Below are 18,476 nucleotides of genomic sequence, written 5' to 3' on the forward strand. Positions count from 1 at the left end.
CTGTATAACATAAATCCCTCTCCTTTTCCAGACTGCCTGTGCTACTCTGTGACTGTTAGTCCAATGGGTGAATTAATGGTTGATTGGTTGGTTCTTGTCCTTATCAAAAAAGATCAAAATGTCATCACTATGTTAGAGACATGTTACAAGCTGTCCAACTAGGGTTGAATTACCCAATACAAGTTCAGAAGGCTCTACCACAGGTTGGGCATGGATAGTCCAGGTGAATACCCTGGGGTGGGTTTTCTAAACTCACACAAATCACATTTCTTTTGAGCTGTTTCCTTGCTCATGGCCCCCTCTCTGATGAGGGCACACCATGTGGGGCAGTCCTGGGTCAGCATCTCCTGTGATGTACAATCAATTCTAAAGTTCTTTTTTTTTCAGGTTTTTGCAAGGCAGACGGGGTTAAGTGGCTTGCCCAAGGTTACACAGCTAGGCAATTATTAAGGTCTGAGGTTAGATTTGAACTCAGATCCTTCGGACTCCAGGGCCAGTGCTCTATCCTCTGCACCATCTAGCTGCCCCTAGAATAGTCTTTTTGACAAGTGTATGTCCGACATTCTAACAACATGTCCATCATAGTTGTCCTCTCTGTAGTAATGCTGGAATAGGAATACCAGGTAGTTTAGCTTAAGAAAGGACCTCCATGTCTGGGATCTTTTCCTGCCAGGTGCTTCCCAAGACAATTTATTTTTTTAAATTTTTTTTATTTTTTAGGTTTTTGCAAGGCAAGTGGGGTTAAGTGGTTTGCCCAAGGCCACACAGCTAGGTAATTATTAAGTGTCTGAGACCGGATTTGAACTCAGGTACTCCTGACTCCAGGGCTGGTGCGCTATCCACTGCACCACCTAGCCACCCCATTCCTAAGACAATTTAAATGGAGGCAATTCAGTTTTCTGATATGGCCCTGGTAGACTGTTTAGTTTTCACAGGCATACAATGACTCTGTAGACCTTCAGTTTGGTAGTCAATCTAATAACTTTCTTCTCTCACACTTTCTTTCAGAGCCTCCCAATACTAAGCTAGTTCTGACAGTGTGAGTATCAACCTCATTGTCAATGTGTACCTCCTTGGAAAGGACACTGCCAAGGGAAGTGAAATTGTCCACAGTCCTCAAAACTTTTCCATTTGCTATCATCGGTTCCACATGTGGATGGTGTGGTGCTGATGGAGCACCTGAGGTTCCTTGGTGTTCATTGCTAGACCAAAATGAGTGGAGAATTGATCCATACTTTTCTGGCATCTCAGCTTCAGAGGCTGCATTGAGGGCACAGTCATCTGCAAACAGAAGATCCTGTACCAACCCTCCACTTTGATCTAGGGTTGGAGCCTTTTCAAGTTGTAGAATTTGCCACTGATGGAGTAGCTGATCTTGAGGTCATGCTCATCCTCATTGAAGGCATTAATAACATGGCTGAAAATATCATGCTAAAAAGCATGGGAGCAAGGACACAACCTTGTTTCACTCCATTGGTGACTGGGAAATCTCAAGAGCATCAACCACTATCCAGAACCACACAATACTGATGAGCTTCTCCAGGCAACCAAATGGTGACATAATTTTCCATAAGCCCTTATGATGGTATCAAAGCCTTGGTCAAATCTACAAATGTTGTGTATCCAGATCTCTGTTCTGCTTCTCCTGGAGTTGCTGGGCAGCAAACACCATATTGATTGTTCCTCTACCCTTTCTGAAGCCACACTGGCTTTCAGTAGGTGACCATCTTTCAGTTAAGGGTCAGCATTTTGAGAAGGACTCTGGCAAGAATCTTACCAGCAATGACTTAAGAGAGAAACACCCCTATGATTGTCATAGGTCAGTCTATTCCCTTTACCTTTATAGAAATGGACAATGGAGGCATCCTTGAATTCTTGGGGGATCTTCATGCCATAGAACCTGGAAAATTTCAGTCAGTTTTTGGGTGAGTAATGGACCCCCCACCTTGTAGATCTCAGTTCCAATAGAATTAGCGCCAGGTGCTTTGCCACTTGAAAGGAGCCTAATTGCATTCAAAACCTCTTCTTCAGTTGGAACTTCAGCTAGGGATGGATTAACTTCAATTTGAGGTAAATGGTCAATGGCTTCTGCATTGATTGATGATGGAATGTTAACACTATAGAAGTGCTCACTCCATCTCCTTACTATCTTGTCTCCATCACTACTCCATGTGACTCTATCAGCACTGAGTAATTGAGATGCACCATATTTCTTTTTGTCACATTAGCCATTCTGAAAGGTGTGAGGTAGTACACAAGGGTTGTTCTAATTTCTGATGGAGAAAAGTATCTATGAAGTGATAAGTATACAGTACTCAGCTTTAGCTCCAAGTCTGTCATGAGAGACCAGGCATGTTGCATTGTCTCTGCTCAGGGACCTTTGCTGGTTTTTCAGTTACTCAAAGTTCAACCTTCTTTTAGTGAGTCTCTATTGTTGTTCATGTTGTTCCTGACTGCCCAGGAATATTCCATTACACACTGATCAGCTGATTTTGTTCCTTCTTCAGCTCACTTAACAGATGAGGAACTGAGGTAAACCATGTAAAGTGACTTGTACAGGGTCATACAGCCAGAGGTGTCTGAAGTTGAATCTGAACTTAGGTCTTTTCTGACTCCAGGCCCTATCCATCTGTGTACCACCTAGCTGTTCCTGTTTAATCAATAAATCATATGCCTACTATATGCCAGGCAATATAATAGAGGCATTTTGGACACAAAGGGTGGTGACCATTGGCGTCTGCATTTCTTTTGTCACCTGTTTGACTAGAAACTCAGGATGTGTTAGATTCCTGCCAGCTAGTCTATACTTACCTAGGCGGAGAAAGGTCTGCCATGTTTTTTCCCTGCTTCCTGTTCATTCTTCCTTTATTAAGTTCTCCTAGATCTCCAAGATACCCATTTATTAAACCAAATACAAGAACTTAAATATCCTCCCTAGTTCCTGATCCACTCCCACTCCCAATCAGTCAGTAAAATAAGGCTCTGGTGCTTGAGGACACCAGGTGATGAAAGTTTACAGTACTCCCACATACAACAGTCCCTGACAGTCCTCAGTGATTTGGGAAATGTTTTTATGTGGTCAATAATATTCTGCAGGAGAAGAATGGAAGCCTCTGTAAGAAAAGAAAGGCCCCACTGCAGGACTCGGGAAATGCATGACCTTGGTCACTTGTATTTCCTCTTGTTCTTTTATCATATGCCTCCCAGTCTGACCAATGAGCATATATTACATGTCTACCATAAGCCACTCATTGGCTCAAGTGCTGGGAATACCAATACAAGCAAAATGAAAGGCAGACCCTGCTCTTAAGGAGCTTACATTCTTTTTTAAAAACTTAGTTTATTTAAAAACTTTTTTAAATAAAAGAATTTGTCTAGTATAGTATAATAAAAAAGATGCACATGGAACTGTGAATCTATTATGTGCAACTTACTATTTCTTTGAAATTATTAATAGTTACATAAATTTCTTTTGTCATTTTTCTCTCCCCAGATGGTTACCATTAGACACAAATATATTTGTTTATATATGTGTATGTATGTATGCATGTGTGTATGTAAATTCATTTTATATATCCTTCTATCTATCAATTCTTTCTCTGGATGCAGATAGCATTTTCTTTCATTGGTCCTTTGTAGTCAATTTGGTATTCATAATAGTCAAAGGAAAATACTTAAAGTTGTTCTTAAACTATTACTGTGTTCTCTTAGTTCTCTTATTTTGTACAAGTAGTTCCATGTTTTTCTAAGATCCCCAAGCTCATCATTTCTTATAACATATAATATTCCATCACAATCGTATAGCACAGCTTATTCACCCAGTCCCCAATTGATGGGCATCCCAGCCATTTCCAGTTCTTTGCTGCTGTTAATATTTGTAGAACACATAGGTTCTTTTCTTTGTTCCTTAATCATCTTTGGAAGTAGACCTAGTACTGGCATTGTTGGTCATGGGGTAAAGGATGTTTACTAATTCTTTGGCCTTGATTCCAGGTAGCTCTCCAAGTGGTTGGATCAATTCCCTAGTCAGTCCTCCCAGGTGTTTCCATTCTAATGGAAGGGGGAACCTGAAAAGCAGGGCGTGGGCTAGGGCTCTTGTTCACTTAGATCTTGTTTTGTAACTTCAGTTATAATCCTTTTGCTTTGAGGTAATTGTGTTTATTTTTTTTCTCTGATGAGAAACAAGCTTTCCAACAGCTCCCATTCACAAAAGTAAGACTCAATGGGAAAGTGAGAGTCCCATTTTGAGGTTCCAGGAGATGCGTTCCCTCCTAGGCCAGAAAATCTGCAGGGCTGTAGTGGTTGTGCCCCCAGGCCAGGGATTGGAAAGCCTCAGAAGCACAGAAGGAAGCCAGGGAAAGAAGCAGTTTCTTGTCACTTTTGTATGGAATTCTTAAGGGAGGAAACCCACTCTGGCACCTGAAGATTATCCTACATTAGAGATAGGATGGAATGTATCTGTTTCCTGATTTACTAATTCTCAGAGTCTGAACATTCACCCTATGAATTTCAATCAAATGAAGGGGAGTTGCTTATATTTGTTCTCCTTTCACTCCCTCTCTTCTTGTTTTCTATCTTTCTTTCCCCTCCTCCAAGATGAGAGAGGGGGAAGGGAAGCTTTCTCTATTTTCTTCATTTCTTAAATCTTAAGGATTTAAAAAACAAACAAACCTGGCTTCACCTTAATCTTAAATCTGCATCATTGAATATGTTACTGCTTTCACTTCTGTCCCCGCAGGATATTTGGACAAAGAAAAAACTCTTCTCAACTGAGTATAATTTGAAATTTCTTTGGTCAAAAGGAAGTATGTTTACTTCTTGGGGTAGGAAGAGTTTATGAAGATTTAAGCTCCTGATTCAAAAAAGTCTGGTTCGGGGCGGCTAGGCTAGGTGGCATAGTGGATAAAGCACCGGCCTTGGAGTCAGGAGTACCTGGGTTCAAATCTGGTCTCAGACATGTAATAATTACCTAGCTGTGTGGCCTTGGGCAATTGGGCAAGCCACTTAATCCCCTTTGCCTGGCAAAAACCTAAAAAAAAAAAAAAGGTCTGGGTCCTCCCCCTCACAGTTTACTTATCTACTCTTTGCATTGCTGACTTGTAACCAAACACACACATTGTTCATTGTGCAAATATTTCTTCCAAACTGTTGGCTCAAGACTGTAACTGTACCTGAGAGTATGAGTCAGATTTCTAGGTGGCCAGTGATATGCTGTCTATTGGCTGATTAGTTAGGGTTTGTGATCTGTAGATTTTAAGGAAATCTGGAACACAGGAATAGTCCCTCCCCCACCCCTGAATTCAACTTGCAAACCTGCAAGTGCCAGGTCCTGGCATTTATGAAAATACTTGACCAGTTCTGCAGAGGGCAGTTAATATGGCCGGGATCTAGGTCTCATTCTTCTATTCCCTGGGATGGTCCCCACAGGCCTATTATGCCTCAGATGCACTAGAACACTGGTTTTGAGTAATTTAGATAAGAGTATTCTGAAGTAGCTCCTCCATGAGCATTGTTTTCTCACTTGTGAGAATGTTTAGAGCTGGCCTCTCCTTGGCAGGAGTCCAAACAGCCTCGGGTGGTGGGTGTGCCCAAGACTGGAAGGTGTCAACCTCCAGTGGCTTGGGCTTGCTTTGAAGGTCTTCTCCCAGTGAGAGACCAGTTCTGATCTCTGGTGTTCTCCAGGGAACCAAGGAAAGATTTGGGTGCCTATGTATTACAAGGACCCCCCCCCCCCATAGTTTGTTTTTTTAACCTAAAGGTAAAAAATGACTTTGATTCGTAGCAGGTCTCTAATCCTGCTACTAAAATAGGGACCAGATTTTCCCTCCAAGGAGGGAAGAGTGATTTCCTTCTCTTTTCCTGATTGTCTTTGGATAGACCAAAAGAAACACTGCCCTGGGAGAATTGGATAAATGTGATCCCCAAGGCCACTGACCAACCATGGTAGGAATAGATTCCAATGGGAGAATGTAAGTTTTCAGATTATTTAAAGACAGTGTCAGCTGAATTTTGATGAAATTCTTTAGTTTGTGGCATAGGGAAGGCCTTAAAGAGAATAATGCTTGAATAACTGGAGATCTATCTAGAGCCAGGCAAAGCACCCCAATGAATTTGCTGAGAAGAAATGTTTAAACATGGGGAAGAGTGGAGAGAGAAGCGTCCTTAACAAACTATCTTGTTGGCTCTGCAATCATCCTATGCAGGAGCCAACAGTCCAAGAAGACCTAGCTCCTGTAAGGGAATTGCTTTTGTTTTCCTGGGGAAGAGGGAGGTCTATCTCACTGCATCTTCTCTTTTTCCTCCAGCCCCACTGATTTTGGGGCCATAACAGAGCTACTTGCTGAAGACCCCCAAATCCATCAAGGTAGAATTCAAGAGTCCCAGAATTGGAGGAAGAGAGTGAGACAGAAACAGGGAAGCAGCAGTCAAGGATAGGGAGCAGCTTCAAGTTGAGAGACCAATGGTGGAGAAGTTTAGATCCAGAGAGCCAAGATGAGCACCTGCCCAGTCAAAAGCATCATAGATGGAGGATGAATGTTATAAGTCCTGGAGATGAGACCATATTTCCACATAGTGTGTGGGAGCTCCTGCTATATTCAAGTCTGTGCCTCCCCATTCTATGGATACTAATTCAAGCCCCAAACTCAACCCATCTAGCTCCCTCTTCCTTTCCCTCTCAGCTGAGAACTTTGCTTCTTGGTTCCCTGAAGAAAAAAGTGAGCCCACCCCAAGGATGCCCTCCTTTATCCTTATCTCCCATGAAGAGGTGGTCCTTCTAGCCAAGGTTAGATAAGGGCAGATCCACATTTTAGGAAGATGAATTTGACATCTGAGTGGAGAATGGATTGGAGTCAACCCCATTGACTGGACACGTTACCTGGGTCCCTGCTCCAACCTGATATTCCTTTGAATGCTCCCTAATTGTTACTTTTTCCGCTTCTCATACAAGTGGTTCCAAACCTTTAATTCCCTCTTTGAACTTCCCACATTTCCCCCATCCTCTCCCAGTTAAGGATCTTGGCTCCAACTTTGCTGAGAAAATGGAGGCCTTTTGAGTGCCCCAGCTATTTCTGCTGGCCTTGGTGATATTTTTATCAGTGACGTGGACAAAGCCAAAAAGGAGTTATCCAATAGGCAGATGCCACAACACTGGGAATACCTAGTAATACCCAGATGAACAGAATCAGTATTCAAAAGGATTTCCAGAGGCTAGAGCCTTGGACTGAACTGAGTAAGAGTGAATTTAATTGAGATAAATGCAAAGTAATAGATTTGAGTGCAAAAAAGTCAGCTTCTCAAACATCAGATCAGAGGAAGTGTAATCAGCTCAGCAGTGTGATAGAACTGCCTGGAGAGTTAATATAATCTGGGACCCAGTCACTAAGTCTCAGCAGGTCTCATAGGCGGAACTTGATCATCTCTGTGAGTTTGACCATAGTAAAGAATTAAATTGAACATAGAGTTAGCCCACAGAATTTGTTTTAATAAGGGCCAAACAATAACCTCTAGAGTTTGGTCTCAAGAAAGAACAAAACAAAATTAGGTTAACATACATATTTATTAAAAATTCTCTTATGTTTGCTGATTTGGCAGGTATGTTTAGAGGTCCAGCTAGAAAACAGCAACCCAAAATGGAGTTTTGGGGAGGAATTCAAATAAATTTCACTACTAGAAGGTGGGAATCTGAAAAGCTGTTTGTATGCCAAAGCATCTGAATCTTTTCCTCTCTCTCTAGGATGTCAGCATCACCCAGGGACAATGATACAATGGGAAATTCATATTGTTATTAGAGGTCTACAAATATACTTTGGAAAGATCATAACTGAGTCTTTTGGATTGGGTGCCACATTTAATTTTATTTCAGGTTATTTTTATTTTTATAGTATAGTCCTCTCCAGAAATATGCCTCTTCTCCCTGAAATTTCCCTTATAATAAAAACAACCCAATTAAGCAAAACTTAACTGTTAATCGACATAGTGTGTGACACTGGTAGTGACTGTAGTACAATATACCCATAGAAGTCCAATGAAAGGAAAAAAAGTACATTTCCATCTTTTTTTTTCCTCTGGGTCCAACATTGCTCATTGAAAGGGCACAGCATTTGTTTAATTTTATTAATCTCTTTTTCATTTACACCGTTGTTAGTGTGTATATTATTTTCTTTTTTTATACACTATCAATCAGTTTATGTCTTCTAATTTCTTTTGTAATTTTAAATTTTGTTATTTTTTTTTTTGTTGTTGTTTTAGGTTTTTGCAAGGCAAATGGGGTTAAGTGGCTTGCCCAAGGCCACACAGCTAGGTAATTATTAAGTGTCTGAGACCAGATTTGAACCCAGGTACTCCTGACTCCAAGGCTGGTGCTTTATCCACTATGGCACCTAGCCGCTCCTAAATTTTGTTATTTCTTCTGGAGAATATTACATTATTATATTACATTATATTATATTACATTGATGTCATAATTTATTTGTTCAAGTTGATGTGTACCTACCTGGTATCTAGTTCTTTGCTTGAGTGCTCAGGTTAGAAAGGATAATATAAGATACATAAGCTAGAAAGTATACAGAAATGGGTAAACAGTATGGTGGCCCAGAGTTAGACCATCAACGTGTGTGTGTGTGTGTGTGTGTGTGTGTGTGTGTGTGTGTGTACAAATCTTATCTGATCTCCATTATCTTCATTTTATGGATGAAGAAATGGAGGTAGTCAAAGGTTAAATTACTTTCTCAGGATTGCCCAACTAGTAAGTACCTGAATCAAGATTTAATTGTTGTTGTTAATGTTCAGTCATGTGTGTGCCTCTTTGTGATGGCAAAGATACTGAGGGGTTTACCATTTCTTTCTTTGGCTCATTTTACAGAAGTGAAGGCATGAGAGTAATTTAAGGATTTGAAGGGCTAATTGCATTTGTCCTCGAAGGGTAGAACTTGGAGCAGTGGGGGAGAGTGAAAGAGTAGAATATTTCATTAAAAATGGAAGGAAAACTCTTTCTCCAAGGTACATGGGGCTCCCTTGGGAGGCATTTGGGTGGTCCTTGCATCTGCCAGGAGCCTACTCTGAAGTGGAGCTTCTCAGGGATTGACAAGTAGGGTCCCAGGTTCCTGAGCTTCCTTTCAGCTCTTGTAGGTGCTTAGATGAAGTTGATGGAGCATGGATAGGATGTTTTTTATCAGTTAATTTCCCTAGGACAAAGTTGGATTGCCCATCATTCCCAAGTGGGAACAAAAGGGTGCAACTTCTGAAGCAGCCAGCAGAGGGCGAAAAGAGGCAGCCTATGGATGTTCAAAGTCCATGACTGTCAATCAGGGAGGGAGGGCAAGCTGGGTCTGGGCTTCTCAACCCTTTGGGGGTCTTGGACCCCTTTGGCAGTCTGGAGAAGCTTCTAGGTCCCTTTTCAGAATCAATATGCTCAAAGCCAGTGAGAGGTTGCTGGAAACAAAGATGTCTTCATTCTTTCAGTATGAGGTTCTGGACCATCCAAAGCCTCCTTGGTCAGACCCTCGCCTTTGCTGGTCTCTCAGGCTACATATATATATATTTATATACAGCAACAATAATTGTGAAGTGCCTTATAAATATTCTCTTAATTTATCCTTGCAACTCTTTTGGGAGGGAGGTGCTCTTATTATCTCCATTTTACAGATAAGGAAACAGAGGCAGGCAAAGGTTAAATGACCTGCCCAAATCAAATGAGTGGGCTTGCTTTTGAATTTGGGGCTTCCTGACTTCAGGATCAGGGCTCTGTCCATGATTTGGCTTAACCATTCAACTGTCTAAATGTGAATTATTCCTGTGTTGTCAGAGTCATCATTATTGTTGGGAAGGTATCTTTAGGACTTCAGTGGTGGCTTAATAAGGATGGCTTTGGGTTTTCCTTGGAGATTCAAACATTGGAGTTGGTGGATTTGATTTTACAATGTGTCCAAAGGTAGGAAGAATATAATTTTATGGGATACATGGGAGTACTTGATAACTCTGCAGTGCTTATAAATGAATATAGCAAAACAAAACAAAACCTGGTAGGGAAATAATTTTAGTCTATAAACCAAATTCTGTTGTACAGAACATGGAACTAGAGAAATTCTCTGGAGAAAATCAATAAAACTCGCCCTTCCAAGTTAAATTTAGCTATACTTTAATCTTTCTGACTTTAATTAAAACCTACTGGCAAGAATTTTAGAATGGCAAATAGTTTTGGGAAGTGTTAGTGAAGATTAAGAAAAGAAAGAGATCAAAGGTTGAAAGGCTATCCAGAAGGCTCCTGAGGAGTCTGTACATTCTCTTTAAGAAGAGCTAAGGAAATACTAGAAATGAGAAATATCAAATAACATTTTTATAAAAGATATTTGTTGATATTTTATAGAGAGGAAACAGGCATTACTAGGAGTCATTTCTGAACCAGCTACTGGATACAGTCAAAACACCAGCTTGTTGGATCAGAGATAAAAATCATGATCAAATTTTATAAAATAGAAAAATAAGCTGAAGGTCAAGATATGACCAACATTAGACCACTTTGGGCTCATCAATTTATAAGGAAACATTTGATAATAAATTTTTTTCCTTTTATTTGTGCAAGTAAGTACAAACAGATAGTATCACAAGAGTTTTAGACCTCCTTTGACCCTCCCAGGGTTGGTTGAGCAAACCAGCCCCTTGACTCTTTTGTGTACCTTACTGGTGGATGCCCAGTTTTCCTGGGAAACCCCAAACATGAATGAGAGGACTCAGGTGGAAAAAGGGGCCTGGATGTCTTAAAATACCCCAAGGTGTTCTCAGTCCATATCCATGGGCTCCAAAATGCTACAGTGTCTGTCTTCAGAAAGCTTACATTCTAATAGGGGGAAACCTCTACCTATACAATCGAATCCTCTTTAAATGCAGAATTACTACAGAGTGGGGGGGGGGGGAAGTGAACTAGCAAATGGGAAATCAGGAAAGGCCTCATTTAGGAGCTGCTGGCTCAGCTGAGCCTTGAAGGAAGCAGGGGTTCTGAGAGCCAGAGGTGGCAGTCATTTCATAGAATCCATCAGAAGGTAAGATATTCTTAGTTTCCCTAGATCTCTCATGCTTCTACATGTTCATCATTCATTATTTCTTGTGCTTGGTCACATTCCATTCCATTCATGTACAACAATTTGTTTAACCTTTCCCCCAGTCAATAGGTAACAACTTTATTTCCAATTCTTTGCTATCATAAAAAGTCCTGTTAAAAATGTTTTGAAGTAGATGGGAACTTTTTTGGGGGGGTATTAGGTTAATAGAACCATCAAGTACTGAAAATGGAAAAGTTTTGCATACTGTGGACAAGTTCATTGACCTTGGCAGCGTCCTTTTCAGGGAATAAATATTGACGATGAAGTTGACACTCACGTTGAAAGCACTAGCTCGGTATTGGGGAGGCTCCAAAAGAAAGTATAGGAGAGAAGAGCTATTAGACTGACTATCAAACTGAAGATCTATAGAGCAGTTGTTCTGACCTCATTGCTGTAGGCCTATGGAACCTGGACAATCTACCAGTGCCATGTCAGGAATCGGAATCGCTTCCATTTAAATTGTCTTAGGAAGATTCTGAAGATCACCTGGTGGGAGAAGATCCCAGACACTGGGGTCCTTTCTCAAGATAAATTATCGAGGGGTGGTTAGGTGGCACAGTGGATAGAGCACTGGCCTTGGAGTCAGGAGGACCTGAGTTCAAATCTGGCCTCAGACACTTAATAATTACCTAGCTGTGTGGCTGTGGGCAAGCCACTTAATCCCATTGCCTTGCAAAAACCTAAAAAAAAAAAGATAAATTGTTGAGTATTCCAATATCACTACAGAGAGTGCAATTACGATGGACTGGACACACTTGTCAGACTGTTTTATGGAGAACTCCCACAGGGTGAGTGCTCAAAAGGGGGTCAGAAGATGAGATACTGAGACATCCTGAAGGTCTCACTGAAGAACTTTAGAGCTGATTGTGCAGCATGGGAGACACTGGCACAGGACCACCCAGCATGGCACGCCCTCCTCAGTGAGGGGGTTGCACTCTCTGAGGAAGGCAAGATGGAAGCAACTCAAAGGAAATGTGACATCTGTAAATTTAGTGGACCCACCCCAGATTCATGTAGACTGTGTGCTCAACCTGTGGTAGAGCCTTCCAAACTTGTATTGTTCTAATCAGCCCCAGTCGGACATAATGATGTCATTTTGGTCTTCTTAGATATCAAAGGACAAGAACTAAAAATTCAGGTATGGACATTTTAATTACTATTTACACGATTCTTTCCAAAATGATCATTCCATTTCACAGCTTTGCCAAAAGTGTATTAAAGTCTCCATCTTTCCAATGTGCTCTCTAACAGTGCCCATTGCCATTTTTTTTATCATTTTTTCCAATTCACAAATCTCAGGGTCCTATTGCTTTGTTTTCCTCTTAGATTTGAAGCATTCTTTCATACGGTTGTGGTTAGTCTGTAATTCTTCCTTAACAACTGTTTATTCATATTGTGAATGACTACACAATTATTTTTCTAACAGATACCAACTCATTCATTCATTCATTCAATGAGTGTTTATCAAATACTATGTATATGAAATAGCACTGCTTATTATGGAAAAGACAAAAAGCATTGACTTTGACTTCCAAGAGCTTACAATATCTGAAGGGAGACATGTACAAAGATAATTGTGAGAAAGGGTAACAAAAATGATACCTGCTACATAAGAGGTTATAGTCAGTGCCCCCATAGGACTCTTGGACATGACATATTCCAGGATCTTGGAATTTTGTTGGGTAGCAGAGGCTGTATTGACTTCTTGTCAACTATACCTCTACCTCCAAACCTAGAATGAATATGGCCTCTGGTACCCCTCACAGCAGCTGATTGATTCTTCTCTAGAATGACTAATTGTTAATAATAGGTAGCTCTGATATGCTTTAAGATTTGCAGAGCACTTTACATATATTATTTGGACCTTATAACAATCCTGACAATTAAATGCTGTTTACCTTTATTTTACAGATGAAGAAACTAAGGTTGAGTTTTTTTTTAAATTTATTTAAGGCAATGGGGTTAAGAGACTTGCTCAAGATCACAAAGCTAGGGAATTATTAAGTGTCTGAGGTCAGATTTAAACTCAAATCCTCCTGACTCCAGGGCCGGTGCTCTAACCACTTAGCTACCTAGCTGCCCCAGTTGGTTGAGTTTAAATAGCTTCAAGGTCTCAGAGCCCAGAATTGTCCAAAACAAGATTTGAACTCAAGTACTTTCTGAGTCCAAGACCAACTCTCTGTCTCTGTCTCTCTCAATCTATTGTTCTATGTTTGTCTCTCAACATTAAAACTATCAAAATAAGTAATAAAGGCCTTTAGATGTCCATTTTCTTGAGGCAATATTCTTTCTCTTAAGGGTTTGATATAAAGAATTCCAGTTACTGAAGGGTTCTGGTTGAATTTGGTCCTGATTAATTACGACTTTACTTTAATCTAATCTGAGAATAAAATATACCATCAGTGTTGGCAGAAGGAAATCCATTAAAGATGGGTCTTCTACCTATTTCACAGAATTGGAAGTAACCCTTGGAAAACTCACAGGTGAATTTAAAAGGGAACCATATGATCTTAATAAATCCCATGTGGTTTAAAATATCTTTCTCTCTCTCTCTCTCTCTCTCTCTCTCATAAGAAAATATATTATACTAAGACAATATATGTATCCCTGTAAAAATTTTAACTTCCATTATCAAAGAGAGGGAATTAAATATATAGAAAGGAATTGTCTTTCCTTTGCCAGAGATCTAGAAATGTTATTTAGTTCATTTGAGGAGTTCCTGTCTTGAGAGTGGTCTCCCCTAAAACAAGAATAAAAGCCAAGTGTATGAGTATTCGTTAAGCATTAAGTTCATTAATCATTGATTCATTAAATTACAAGAAGAAATTTACAACCCAACCAAAGTGAAACAAGAAAAAGCCCATTTCCGTGAAAAATGAGTTTACATCTACTCGTTTACTGGTGGTACATCCCACCTCAAAAGTTGTGTTATTGTCTGTAGTATAATCATTTCTCTCCTGTCCTTAGTTTTTGTAATTCTTTTGTAATTTTTTTGTAATTCTCTTTTCTGGATATTGCATACTACATTCTTTGAATTTTGAAGGTGCAATTATGGATAGAACATAAGGTCTGGAATCAGGAAGACCTGAGTTCAAAGTTGGCCTCAGGCACTTACTCTCTGGGTGACCCTGGGTAAAGAATGTAGCAGGTTCCTCAACTGTACAATGGAGATAATAATAGCTCCTATCTCTTAGGCATGTTTTGAGGTTCAAATGAGATATTTGTGAAAGTGTTGAGCACAGTACTGGCAGACAGAGGGCTATTTAAATGCTGATTCCTTTTCCCTTGAATATAGGTTGAGTATAATACTTTCACTCTGTCCTACTGTCCTTCACCAGTTTGAGTCACCTGATCTCTACAGAATCAAGTGGACTTAGGCAATTGTCCTTATTTCAAAGAAAGAATGTTTTAAAAATGATAAGGTTTTTTAAATGGGAAAAGTTTCATTTTTTTTTACTTTCAAAGAGTTCAAAGTCATCAGAATATTTTTATTTTCCATTTTCCCCAAACCACTTAATTTTAGAATAAGCACTCAACTGAAAATATTTCCGCTAAATTTTTTTTCAGGATGCTATATAATAGCATTATAATAAATATTTTCAACCTTTTGACTGCAAATGCAATCATGTACAATTAATGACAATCATATTCTCTGCAGTGGGAATTATGTTTTCATCTTGCCCTTCAGCAAACAAATTCGTTTCTCCTCTTGGGTACATGGAGCTCTCCACCATCAGTATTATGTTTTCCTTCCTCCACCTTGACCATCCCTGACTGCACAGGTCATTCTTTCTGGATAGGATGATTTATGATGGATGAGTCTAATGTAGACACAAGTTTCCATTCCAACCCTCTGCTTGGCTCCTCAAAGGGCTCATACAGATATCTCCTGGAGGGACAAAAGAACTCCAATAGAATCATTTCATCACCACCCAATGAGTTTCACTACATAGCATGCTATAATATTGAAGCTGGCTTGACCCACATGTAGCAGGCACTCAAATGATTGATTAGGTTTTTGCAAGGTAATGGGGTTAAGTGACTTGTCCGAGGTCATACAGCTAAGTAATTAGTAAGTGTCTGAGGCTGGATTTGAACTCAGATCCTTCTGACTTCAGGGCTGGTGCTCTACTCACTGCTCCACCTAGTTGCCCCATAGAGACTCAAATGAGATGGAAACTTTGCTTTGTTTTGTTGCAGTGGGTCTCTGCTGGCTCTGTGAATACCAGGGACCTTGGAAGCACCAGCTTGGGTTGCTTGGGATGCCATCTTCAGAAATCATGATCATCTCTGATGCTGTAGACCTGCCTGGCCTGAGAAAGCCTAGTCATGTCCTGTGGGAGCCTGGGGGTTCATCCTTGAGAGGCCACATCACTCTCCTACCCAAGCATATCTGCAGCTACCTACTGGCTCAAGGACAAAATACACACACCCCTGCCTGACATACAAATCCCTTAACAACCTGGCTCCAACTGCTTTTTTCTAGCTTGAACATTACACCTGTTCCTCATCCCTCACATACAATGCTTCATCTTGTGTCTCTGCTGACTTTTGATTGGTTGGAATATTCTGGTATAATGTTTTTGTTCAGCTACTTTTTCAGTTGTGTCTGCCTCTTCATGACCCCATTGGGGGATTGTTTTGGCAAAGACACTGGAGTGGCTGGTCATTTCCTTCTCTAGGTCAATTTACAGAAGCAAAGAGGGTAAAGTGACTTGTCTAGGGTCACACAGCATCTGAGGTTGGATTTGAACTCAGGGAGATGAGTTCTTGACTTCAGGTCCAGCATGCTAGTCACTATGGCAGCCCCCAGCTGCCTCTACTGCCTCATTCCCTCCTTTAAAAAAGTTTGCTCACTGTCGACTGGATTGATTTAAAAAATTAATGTTCAGCTTTGTGTAGATATCTTTATTGGTGCAATCACAAGTGATCTCTGCCTTTTTTGTCCTTTGAGAAAATCCATCAGTATTTTACTGGGGAATTTGGTGTGCTGGAAGTTTCCCCTGGGTCTTTTATGATCACTAGAGCAACACTTATATTATCCCTTATTCTTCATTCCCCATACATGACTGGCTTACCTTTTATGACCAATATGCCTTTGATGATGCTGTTTATGCTACATCTTAAAGACAGATCATCACAGGTAAAACATTGGGTTACTTACAATGACTCCACCTCTTTCTAGGACCCTTCAGTCATCCACAATTTCAATTTTCTAAGATTGTGGCAATCTGTGATTTTTTTCAGCCATGTGGTATCACTGGAATATGTTGATGTTAGAAAGACATGTTTTGGTCTCTCAAAATGGCAACTCTCCCCTCCCTTTACCAATAAATGATGGAGTGAAGAAAACTAGCTCTTTTTCATGAGTGAAAGGTTTCATCTAGTATGTTTTTTAGGTACTTGTGGGAAACATACATTGGAAGATTGGCTATGTTCCTTTCTGTTGCTCCTCCATCTTAGCTCTGTCCCATGATAATATAATGAAAAAAAACATTGGTTTTAGATTCAAAAGACCTAGGTTCTGTTAGGGACTGTTGTGTGTAGGAGTTTTATCTTCACCTGGTATCCTTGAGCATCAGAACCTTGCTTTACTAAGTACTACGGAAGTGGGTGTGAATTAGGGTCCAGGAAGGATATTTAAGCATTTGTATTCTAGTGAATAAACAGAGACCTTGGAGACCTTGGTGTATAGGGAGACACTTGTCTTCCTTGTCTCCCGCCCCTCCAATGCTTGCCTGGAGAAGATAAGGAGTCCAGAAAGGGACTCAATACAAGATGTCCGAGCTGGGACTCAACAAGGTTCAAATCCTACCTTCTCTGTATCACTACCTGTATGATCTTGGACAATTACTTCATCTCTCAGGGACTCAGTTTCCTCCTCTGTAAAATAAGAGAGATGCATTACATTAGGGGCTCTTAACATTTTGTTGTTCATGAAATACTCTGGTAATCTGGTAAAGCCCATGGACCCCTTCTCCGAGTAATGTTTTTAATGCATAAAATAACATAAAAAGATAAAAAGGAAGTTAATTATAATTAAAATGAAATTCTAAAAATATTTCTAAGTGTCCAATTCATAGTAGACCTCAAGTTAAGACTGTCTGGCCCCTGAAGACTCCCCAGGTTCCTTTTAGATCTAGGTATATGATACATTGTAAACTATGGCATCAATTGGGAAAAGTGCAGGAATAAGGTCAAGGAATGGGAGCTCTAGTAGTTACTCAGATGCCAGATGACCTGGGACAAGTCCCTGCACTTCTGGAGGTCTCAGTTTGAGTTCTCAATGGCAAAAACTACTCTCAAAATGTGTTTCCTAAAGGTGTGAGAATAAATGAGATTAGAATATACTTGGAGGTCCCATGATAATTATTATAATCATCTACACAGATCAATGATGACTTACATGCAAAATAAGAGAGGACGTATTCTTTGTGCTCAAGCCTTACAGTTTTCCTTGCTAATACAATTTAGTAACATGAAGAATACTCAAGAATGTTTATAAGACAATATTCAGTGATGGCAAATTAATATTTTACTAAAAATATAGTTCCCTGTGGTGAATGATCAGTGTTGGAAAATGTTAATTAGCGACCATTTCCTTGAGGAAACACAACTTGGTCAAACCTGATTTGGAAAGCTAGGGAGCATGGGATGTCAGCCACCTAGGTTTATATGTTATTGCCTATTTTCTGGTGAAACTCTTCATATGTATTTCTAGTGACATATTTGATGGCCTGCATATAGCAGGCACTTAATAATAATTGAATGAATACCTTTCAAAATTCTTATGTCAGTTTTTTCAGAATTTGATTTAATATATGCAGATATGTAAAAAACCCTGCCAGGCCTAGAGCCAGGAAGCCTCATTTTCCTGAATTCAAATGTGGTCTCAGACACTTACCAGCTGGGTGACTAGTGGAAGTCACTTACACTTTTTGTATCAGTTTCCTCATCTGTAAAATGAGCTCCATTCTAGTATCTTTGTCAAGAAAACCCCCAAAGGGGTCACAAAGAATTGGACATAACTGAAAACAACTGAACAACAGTTATCCCACCACCACCACATATGCACACAATTGTGTCCCACTGTCTCCAGGATCATCTGCTAAACCCAGATGACTCTGAAGGAGAAAGTGAGGCTGGTGATTTTTGCACAGCCCTTCCTCACTTAAATCTAATTCGCTTGCATGTCATGGCATCACTTCCCTGATGTCATGATTCTCTGCAAGAATGAAGGAAAACAATACATAATATTTGGGCATTCTATGTAAGTATATGTGCATAATATGTGTATTATATATTACATTTTACAGTCAATTATGGAGTGGAGGTTGTTTCTTAGGAGTTATGCCAGTAGAGGGCAAAGTCTGACAA

General features: G+C 40.0%; 1 protein-coding gene across 3 annotated transcripts in view; it reads left to right on the forward strand.

Moving 5' to 3' along the window:
• SLC44A5 (solute carrier family 44 member 5) overlaps positions 1-18,476 on the forward strand; it is a 380,222-nt gene that overhangs the window by 4,680 nt on the left and 357,066 nt on the right. For all 3 annotated transcript variants that reach the window (XM_074221155.1, XM_074221159.1, XM_074221156.1), the window contains exon 3: positions 1,009-1,925. The gene's annotated coding sequence lies outside the window, so the exon portion shown is untranslated. The remainder of the gene's footprint in view (positions 1-1,008; positions 1,926-18,476) is intronic.

Source organism: Macrotis lagotis, chromosome 2, assembly GCF_037893015.1.
Source record: "Macrotis lagotis isolate mMagLag1 chromosome 2, bilby.v1.9.chrom.fasta, whole genome shotgun sequence".
NCBI classification, from domain to species: domain Eukaryota; kingdom Metazoa; phylum Chordata; class Mammalia; order Peramelemorphia; family Peramelidae; genus Macrotis; species Macrotis lagotis.